Source organism: Cucurbita moschata, unplaced genomic scaffold (genome assembly GCF_002738365.1).
Source record: "Cucurbita moschata cultivar Rifu unplaced genomic scaffold, Cmos_1.0 Cmo_Scf00026, whole genome shotgun sequence".
Taxonomy (NCBI): Eukaryota; Viridiplantae; Streptophyta; class Magnoliopsida; order Cucurbitales; family Cucurbitaceae; genus Cucurbita; species Cucurbita moschata.
Genome location: NW_019268542.1, coordinates 1355551 through 1366461, shown reverse-complemented (window position 1 = coordinate 1366461; position 10911 = coordinate 1355551).

The following is a 10911-nucleotide window of genomic DNA, read 5'->3' as shown; positions in this document are numbered from 1 at the left end:
CACTTACCTGGCTCGCTTAAGTCATTGTCACAAATATATCTTTAATGAAAGTTCGATTCCGTCCTTTGAAATCCGAGTCAACCTATATGACCTCATGACATCAGTTTAAATTTGAACTCTATAAAATTATTTCCCTAATTTACATTGGTCATCTTAAAATTTTGATATTTTCTGTTAGACAAAATTTAAAGAAGCTCACTTCCCTGATAAAAATGATGATCTCTTCGGTTAGACAAAATTTAAAGGAGATGCTCACTGCCGTTTTCTTTTTATTGTTAAATACTGTTTAACAAATCTTTCCTCAATCTCCCTTCCTCTCTCTCTCTTCATTCTGTCAATAGGTTTTTCAATTGTGTAGATAGATATTACTCGCCAATTCTAAGTACAGGCTACTATCTTTTAGTTTATAGATCTACTACCTAAAATTTTATTGAATCTAACCTTTTAACCTTATTTTGTATAACCTAAATGCTAACAAAAAATCTAATAATTGTATATGGGATTTGATTATTACGTAAGATAGGAAAGAAGATTTGATCCTAGATTAATTTCTTATAACCATAACTAGAAGGAAATCTGAGATAGGATTTTACCGACAAACTCTGAATCTGCAATCTGTGAAAGACATTTTACTTCTCAAATTGACCAAGATAATTATAAATTGACATTGTTGTTTTTCTGTTTGTTTTTTGTTTTTTTTTTTTTTTTTGCCTATTGCGTAGGATGGGCGGAGAGAGATAATTGTGGGAAGGGATTGACCAAGATAATTATAAATTGACATTGTTGTTTTTTTGTTTTTTTTTTTTTTTTTTTTTTTTGCCTATTGCGTAGGATGGGCGGAGAGAGATAATTGTGGGAAGGGATTGACCAAGATAATTATAAATTGACATTGTTGTTTTTTTGTTTTTTTTTTTTTTTTTTTTTTTTGCCTATTGCGTAGGATGGGCGGAGAGAGATAATTGTGGGAAGGGATTGACCAAGATAATTATAAATTGACATTGTTGTTTTTTTGTTTTTTTTTTTTTTTTTTTTTTTTGCCTATTGCGTAGGATGGGCGGAGAGAGATAATTGTGGGAAGGGATTGACCAAGATAATTATAAATTGACATTGTTGTTTTTTTGTTTTTTTTTTTTTTTTTTTTTTTTGCGTAGGATGGGTGGAGAGAGATAATTGTGAGAAGGGATGAGAGGCCAGAAGAGAGAGGTGGGTAAAGATTTGTTTTTATTTATTTATTTTTTTTTATAATTATAATTATAATTAATTTATTAATTTATTATTATTATAATTATAATTAATTTATTAATTTATTATTATTATTATTATTTTAACCTTTTTTTTTATAATTTTTTTTATTTGTTTATTTGTTTATTCATTTTTGGGCTATTACATTTCCCCTCTAACGCTCTTGGTTTTTCCCGTACTCTCAGACACCCTCGAGAACTCGAAACGTTTGGAGAGTCAAAGTCGTTTCCAAGGAAGGAGGAGAGTTAAATATGGGAATATAAAAGGTTTTTATGACTTTTCCATTAAGATAGTAATTTTCTTGCTAGAAATAGTACATTTTCCAGCGACAATAAATGCAGCATAATATCTTTTCGTCTTGGCACCAAAAATAAAATCTTAGCATAAAATCTAAAATAAATAAAACAAAAATTCGAATCCTTACAAGTATGTCCCTTACTTAAAGAAAATTTTGATTTCCCTTGTCGTTTTGGATGCAAGTGGTTATCGTATCATTTTGGAAAGAGTGAATTTGAAAGTAGCTCATGGAACTTTGGTGGCAATTAAATGAACTAGAAGAGGTAGCATATACTACCCCAACAGAACCACAATAATTAGGCATGCTGCTATGGAAAGTTCAAAAGAACAAGACATATCGAAATTATGGCACATGAGACTCAGGCATATCGGTGAGAAGGCGCTTCAGAACTGGTAAAATTGATTTCTGTAAACATTGTACATTTGGTAAACAAAAAAAAATGTGAAGTTTGGTACCGCTATACACCAAAAAAAGGGCATCTTGGATTATGTTCACACTGATGTATGGGGTCCCACGAAGAATGTCTCATTGGGAGGAAGGAGGTGGGTTGTCACTTTTATTGATGACTACTCGAGGAGAGTTTGGATGTATCCCATGAGGCACAAAAACGAGGTTCTCCAAATCTTCCTGGAGTGGAAGAAAATGGTAGAGAATCAGACCGACAGGAAAATCAAAAAGTTGAGATCAGACAACGGTGGAGAATATACTTATGATCCATTCCTTAAAGTATGCCGAGATGAAGGGATCGTTCGACACTTCACTATTTCTGGTAAGCCACAACAAAATGGTATTGCTAAGAAAATGAATCAAACTTTAATAGACAAGGTTCGATGCATATTGTCTCAAGCAGGATTGAGTAAAACATTTTGGGCTGAGGCTCTCAGTTATGTAGTTCACTTGGTGAATCGTTTACCTATTTCTGGAAATTGTGGGAAAACTCCGCTTGAGGTATGGTCGGGTACTCTTGTTAGTGATTATGATAAATTGCATGTGTTTGGTTGTCCTGCTTATTATCATGTGACAGATTCAAAGCTGGAGCAAAAAAAGCCAAGTTTATGGGCTTTAGCAAAGGCGTGAAGGGCTATAGGTTATTGTGTCCAGAAACAAGTAAGATTGTTAATAGTCAAGATGTGACATTCGAGGAGTCTGGAATGTTTTTGTAGAAAATTGAAAATAATGACGAGACGTTGAAGCAGGTGGAGAAGGTGGTGTTCTCTCTTGATATGGTTGCTCCTACTGACGAACCTATTGATCAGGTAGATAATAAGTCTGATGTCTTAGAACAGGGGGAACAAAGCCTTGTAAATAAAAGAGTGGAGGAACCTGAGTCTATCGCCAGGAATAGACCACGAAGGGAAATTCGAAAACCTGCAAGGTTTGATGATACGATAGCATATGCTTTCCTTTTAATTGATGGAGTTCCCAACAACTACAAAGATGCTATCCAGAGCCCGGATAGATTATACTGGCAAGAGACTATGAATCAAGAGATAGAATCATTGCAAATAAATCAAACTTGGGATTTGTTACGACTTCCAAAAGGTAAGAAGGAAATTTGTTGTAAATGGGGTTTTGCAAAAAAAGAAGATTCTTCTAGTATAGGTTATAAGACTCGACTTGTGGCTAAAGGCTATGCACAAAAAGAAGTTATTGATTACAATGAAATTTTTTCACATATGGTAAAACATTCTTCCCTTTCGAATTTTGTTGGCTTTGGTTGCTCAATTTAATCTTGATCTTGTACAACTCGATGTAAAAACTGCTTTTTTGCATGGAGATTTGGAAGAAGAAATATATATGGCGCAACCGGTTGGTTTTCGAGTAGTTGGACAACAACATTTGGTATTCAAATTGAAGAAATCTTTGTATGGGCTGAAGCAATCTCCTCGCCAATGGTATAAAAGGTTTGATCATTTCATGGTAGAGCATATGTATACTCATAGTCAATTTGATCATTGTGTGTATTATCGGTGTCTTGATGATGGATCGTTTATCTATTTGCTCTTATATGTTGATTATATATTAATTGCTTCAAAGAGACATATGGAGATTAATAAGCTCAAAGATCAGCTTTCTAAAACATTTGAAAGGAAAGACTTAGGCAATGCAAAGAAAATACTTGAAATGGAGATAGAGCGAGATATGAAAAAAGGTACAGTGTGGTTGACTCAATCTCAATATCTACGCAAGGTATTGACAAGGTTTAGTTTGGATAATTCAACCAAACCAGTTGGTACTCCACTTGCTCCTCATTTCAAGCTTAGTGCTTCTATGTGTAGTTCTGATGATGACAAAAGGTATATGGAGAATATTTTTTATACAAATGCTGTTCGTGCTTTGATGTATGCTATGATGTGTACTCGACCTGATCTTTCACACGCAGTAAGCATGGTGAGCCGTTATATGCATAATCCTGACAAAGAGCATTGGCAGGCTGTCAAATGGATTCTTAGGTACATTCTTGGTACTATTGAGGTTGGTATTAGGTTTCAAAAACAAGAAAGGTTTAATCTTGACAACCTTGTAGTTTGTTATGTGGATTCTGATTATCCTGGTGATTTGGATAAGCGACGATCTACTACGGGTTATTTATTCACTGTGGTTGGTGGACTTGTTTGTTGGCGTTCAATATTGCAACCTACTGTTGCATTGTCTACCACTGAAGCAGAGTATATGGCAGTAACCGGAAGCTTTTAAAAAAGCTATTTGGATGCATGGTTTGATTAATGACTTGGGTATTTTGCAGGAACATAAAGATGTGTTTTGTGATACCAAGAGTGCTATTTGTTTGTCAAAGAACCAAGTTCATCATGCTCGTACTAAACATATTGATGTCCGATTTCACTTTATTCGAGAAATTATTAGTGAAAGGGACATTCGTTTATTAAAAATTGGAATTGCTGATAACCTTGTTGATAACAAAGGTGATTGCTCGTGAAAAGTTTTGGCATTGTTTGGATTTCATCAATGTCGGAAGAAAGGAGTAGTTTGTTGACGTGATAGCAACCAAATCGATAATTAACTTGGAGATGTTATGACAAGATAGAGATGGTCGTAAATTGTCATATGTTTTTATTTTTATTTTTTACTTAGTAATTAAATTCATTCAAAATATAACAATTTCGATTAAATAATAATATTATTTGGTGGTTTAATTTATAACCATTTTAATTAATATCTTAATTATTTTAGTTATAAATCCTGATTTAGTATGCAACTATTTTTTTTATTAATATTCTACATGAATTATCAGGGTGTGTATAGAAGGTCATTGATATCGGAATTTGATATCAAAGTTTGAGGGAGTTTTGTGTGTCACATTTTATTTTTCTTGGGTGAAATATTGGTGAGAGTCTTTTGTACTGTGATAGTGAGGTATTCACTTGTAACACTTTATTTATTAGTGATTGGTTGCTACCCATGGATGTAGGGAACTTCTTCTCTCCGAACCACGTAAACATCTTAGTGTCTCTTTGTGTAATTCCATTCATTGGTATTGTGAGTACATTTGTTCCGCTTTCGGCGCACAACAGCAAGGAGACCTTATGGACCTACCGATGAAAAGCTCAAATGATACAAATTACTTAATTTAACTCTTTAATTAATCAATTTTCATTTATTAAAATAGATCATTCTTACTATAAATCTAGCTTATGCACTATAGGACAAATTGTGCTGTAATTTATAAGCAAGGCGATCCTTCATGAAGTTGTTTGTAATTACAGCTGGGTCAAAAGTTCGTTTTACTCGTATAATTATATTTTCACCTCAAGTACTAGTTAATCGTTAATAAAAATTTTGTTTATTGTCTAGAATTTCATACCTTTCAAGTCCTCAAATTTCTACTTAAAGGAACTTATTGTCTAGTATTTCATACCTTAAAATTACGTTCTCAACTCTCTATTTGGCAGAGTCTCCAATGATAGACACATTAAATTGGCTACAAAAGCATTTTCACCCATGCAAATCAAAGAACACGCCTTCACAGTAGTAGTTCATAACTCACTTAGAATTCAATAATTTTCTAGCCATACAATAATTTTGTGTCCACTTTTAAGTGTCAAATAACACATAAAATAATTAAGAATTCTCACACCTGTACTAAACGTTATCGATATTCAAACAGGAAAAACATTTTCGGAAATTTTTTTTTTTAAACTCAATATTTAAAATCATTTACTTGGTACGCAAGACCAATGAAAAAAATTGATAGACCAAAAATAAAAAGAATTCTAAAAAGACTTTCATAGTTGCTTTCTAACACAAAGATAATTTTTTTTTTTTTTGGTTTTAATAATTCATATAATAAAAGAAAATGCTTAGAATTACTCAAATATATATATAATCTATAAATATTCAACTGAATATTATTATTTTTTTTTTTGCTCCAAAATAATCTTAAAGATCGGCATAAATCATAATTAATGACTTTATCATAAATTTTAAGATAAAATTAATTGTTTGTTAGTTTATTCTTAATATAAATAATATGTTTAAAAATAGTATAAAATATATGAATAAATATTTTAGTTTATTCTTATTATAAATGATGTGATTTAAAAATAGTATGAAATATTGAGATAATTTTTTTTTTTTTAATCTTTGGATGAGAAGTTTATGAAATAAAAAAAGATATTTGATTTCGCGCCTATTTGAAATTTTTTCTAATGAACCCGAAATCTGAATCGAATCTATTATGTTTCAGTCGGGTTTGGTCGGTTCGTGTTGACTCATAAATTTGAATCAAATGATTTGTAATAGATACAGAGTCGTTTGAATTAATAGTGTTACTAAAATAAGACATCAACTTTATCTATATACTATAGACTCTTCAACTATTACTTAAATGTGATTCTCATAGTGATTCTCATATATTGCAATGATATACAGTTCAATATTACATTAATAACATATAATTTTTCATACCATGGTTCATATTAAATATAAATAATATTATTATTAAAAATTAAACTTCTCGTTAGATGTAAATTGTGGGACTTTGAGTTGTTTAAATAAATATGCATATAACGTATATAATTATATATTTTTTTAGTACAGTTTTGTTTGAGAATGTTTACTTAAGCCACTACACCTAGATGATGTGCGAAAGTTATCTATTTATAATCAAATAAATTACAAGCACATAGTAAAAAGCAAATATCTACATATAAAAGATGAAATATGATATGTATACTCATTATTTATAATATATTTATTTTAATACTATTTTAACTATTTATAATTATTTATAATTACAATAGAAAAATACTATTTTAACTATTACAATATTGGAATAAAAAAAATTACTTATAATATATTTATTTTAATAAATTGATATAATAAAAATAAAATAACTAACCACTTAGTATAAAATTAAATAGTATAATAAAAATATTATAAATATTTATACAAAAATAATGTAAAATTTTAATTGAGCTCATGCAAAAATATTATTTGATTTTTAAGTATCTTATTTTCATATATTTTATTTTTAAATATTTTATTTAAACCAAATATTTAAATAAACTATTCTTTTAACATTTTTAAATCAAAACCTCTTAGAAAATTTTTAAAATTTTAATTGAGTGCCAAATATAACATTAAATTATTTTATTAAATCATATAATTACATAGATTAAAAATATTTAACGTTTGTAACTGAATTAGTGATCCGTGATAACTACAAAACGGAGATTTTTGCCTTTGGAACTCGGCTGGAATGGACGCCTATTGAGTCACCGACTTGTTATTTTAATGGATGTCACGTTGTTTACTTAACAGAGGGCTGCATTGTGTTGGACAAAATGATCTTCGTCGGGATGTCATTTATCGTCTAAATATAGAAGATGAGAAGTACGAGTAGATTTCTTTCTAATGATGACGGTTATTTCCTTGTATTGGAGTATTTAACGGTGCTCTTCATCTAACTCTTTCTATGGAGGGGTACGAGTACACGGTGTGAAAGATGAAAGAAGATGGTTCGTAGATTAAAGCATTTAGTGTCATCGTACCGATGTGAGCAAAAATATTCTTTCTTTTTCAAAATCAACTGTGGAAAAGATTAAAATATGTAAAGATGGAAAGATCTTGTGTGTTTGGGCGGGAGTTGAATTAGTGTTGTATGATCCAAAGACCGAGAAGATGGAGAAGTTGATGGATGATACAATTGCGAGAGATTTTTCGGTTCACAACATCGACTGCTTTAATTTTAATGCTCTTCCTGATATTTTGACGAGAAAAATATGTAAATTTTGAAATTGAGATTGAAATTTTGTTTTAAATATGAGTTTTAATTCTAAGTTTAGTGCTAAGTTTTTGTTGATAATCAGAGAAGAAAGCCTAGTGCATTAAAATTGTATAATAAAATAATTTATGAATGGTTTAATTTATTTTATTTTTATGAAAAATTTGATTAGGAAATACATATAATTATTAAAATTAGATAAATAAACTCAAGGCTATTATTAATAAATACAAAAATATATTAGTTTAATTAGTTTAATAATTTAATATCATAAAAATAAAATAATTAACCATCATTAATTATTTAAAATTAAACCATACTAAAAATATTATAATTTTAAATTTATGAAATTTTGATATAAAATAAAGAAAAAAAAAATACCATTAGATTAGGAAAATAACCAAATAAGAAAACAGGGAGAGAGAAGAAAGGTAAAATTTTGGGAGGAAAAAAGTGATTAATAAAATTGACTAATATATGTTTATAAAATTAAAATAAATATTGAGAGTAAAAGTGAAAGATTTGGAACAACTAAAATGTTGTTCAGATATATTCTCTGAAACAGTAAGAATAAAAAATAAAGATTTAATGAAAATAGAATTATATATATATCCAGGACTCTACATAATGTTGACGTAAAATGTAATACATGGACCTAAAATTTAGAAAATTGAAGTTGAAATTAATGTCATGATTAGGTTGACTTAGATACAAAGGACAAAATCGAACTTTCTTAATGATAAATTAGTGACACCAGCCTAAGCTAATCAGGTAAGTGGCCTTACTATTGACATGGTTATATTTGATGTTGACATGTGCCCCGTGGTTTTGCACGTGTCATATATATTGATATATATGAATTGTCTATGGATCGATATGTTTCTTATATGTTATGTATATGTTATAATATGTGAATTGTATGATAATAATTACGGTACGATGTATTTAATGATATGTTTGAGATAGGATACGAGAAGCATGCACAAAACGAAATGTAACGATAGGAGTAAGATACGTTCATGAAACGTTATGGTTAGATTACATACCATTGTGTTATGGATATGAGAGATTGATGAAAGAATACGGTTAGGTTATGAGTAGAAAAGGATAGGTTTGTGATAGATTGATAGAACGATAGTGTTAGGATACGTTCCTATAATGATATGACAAAGGTACGTTCACGTAACGATATGACTGTGATAGGTATAAGAACGTTAAGGCTATGATAAGTTACGGAACAATATGATCACAAAGTGTTTATGATATGACATGTTTATGATAAATATGTTGTGATGTGATATGTTATGTTTGGATTGTTTTGTGTAACCATTGAGGTAATTGTCGTACGAATTGCACGTTATGCAATGATATGTTAAAAGCATGGAGCATTATGTTATGTTTCCTAAATTGTATGTATACACCATGTTATGAATGACATAATATCACGATAAATGAAATGAAATATAATCCGTTAGAATTATGCATGATATGAGAACTGAAAAGTGAGAAAAGATATGATATGAATGTAAAACGATAGCGGGGTTATATTTAATAATGTCGAAAATAGAAAAATATTGGGACCTCATGCATTATATGTGCTCATGCATTGGAGGATACCCCTATTTCATCACGATGGTATGGACGCGTATACTAATGGGTAGGGGTATGATCATTATATTTTACGTAATGCTGTCGGTAGGGGTATGATCATTATGTTTTATATAATGCTGCCGGCAGAGTACGATCATTTTGTTTTACATAATGCTGCCGTGACGGTTTCTAGTTCTAACGGGTGTCTGGCCTAAGGAGCTCCCGGAGTATGCTCCTCCGACAAGGAAAGTGGCCCAGTGGTGTGCGAACTGACTGTGAGTCTATACTCGCACGTATGGTCTGTGTGTAGAGTATATGGTACACATCCCAAGTTATCCGTTAGGACAGTATCGCAGGAAATTAGATTGAAAGGATAGGTCCCATCATTGCATTCGTATGTTTTGCATTTAACCACGATAGTGGGGTCACTTACTGAGTATTTCTTCAAATACTCAACGCATGTGCTACTATAAGGTTAAAACAAGACATTCCTATACGTTTGACGACGACGTCGCAACTCGAGACCATGACACATGCATAGTGTAGGCATATTTATTTTCTTAGACTTAAGCTAGAATAGGATATTTTTAATTTAAACGTTTATTTATTTTATTTAGCCTTTTGTTGTGTCGTTTTTTAAAGGTGTTTTCGAAATAGGTAAGTCTATAGTTGTGTTTTAAGATGAAGGTTATATTTTATGGAATTTAAATGAAGTCTTTCCGCATTCAATGTTTATGATATTTATAGAGTAACGACCATAAATTAAGTAGAAAATTCGAGTTCGTTACAAACAACATTTTCATGTTAAATATAGAATAGAGATTTTTATTTTTGGATTGAGTATTGGTTAAATATAGTGTTGGATGTGACCTATATGTGGATGTGAACTCGATAATATGTTGAAACAAGTAAAAAAGCAAAACGAGATCTTTTAGAGCATACTTTAAGCACTTAGGTTTTCAATTCTCTGTATTGTTGTAATAAAAAAATAATACATCTCTCACGAGTATTTATAGTGAAAAAAAACACTAACTACTCTCTTAAACTTTCTCCGAACATTAATAACCACTAACAATGTTACTAATTAAACTACAAATGTTGTCCACAATTTGTCAATTACTAACTTAACTTATTCTATTAAGTCTACTCGAAGTTCTATTAAAATTATTCTATAATAACTTATTTTATTAAGTTTATTAATAATTATATATAAGTTAGTAATGGCTCTACTCGTCCAAGTTTAGTAGCTCACATATATAATAAATATTTTTGCATTTTTTACTAGGCATAAATGAAGAACGGAGTATTGATTTGTTATTTGAATGGATGCACCTTGTTTACGATCATTTTTTTTGGGTTGGACTCTTTAATGGTGCGCTTCATTTGACTCTTTCTCTAAAAAGATGCAAAGTATAGAGTGTGGGAGATGCAGTATATTGAGAGGGAGACATTGACGTTAATAGTTTGGATTTTTTTGAAAAAAGAAAAAAGAAAAAAATAATAATAATAATAATAATGCTTAAAAAATATTAGCTGG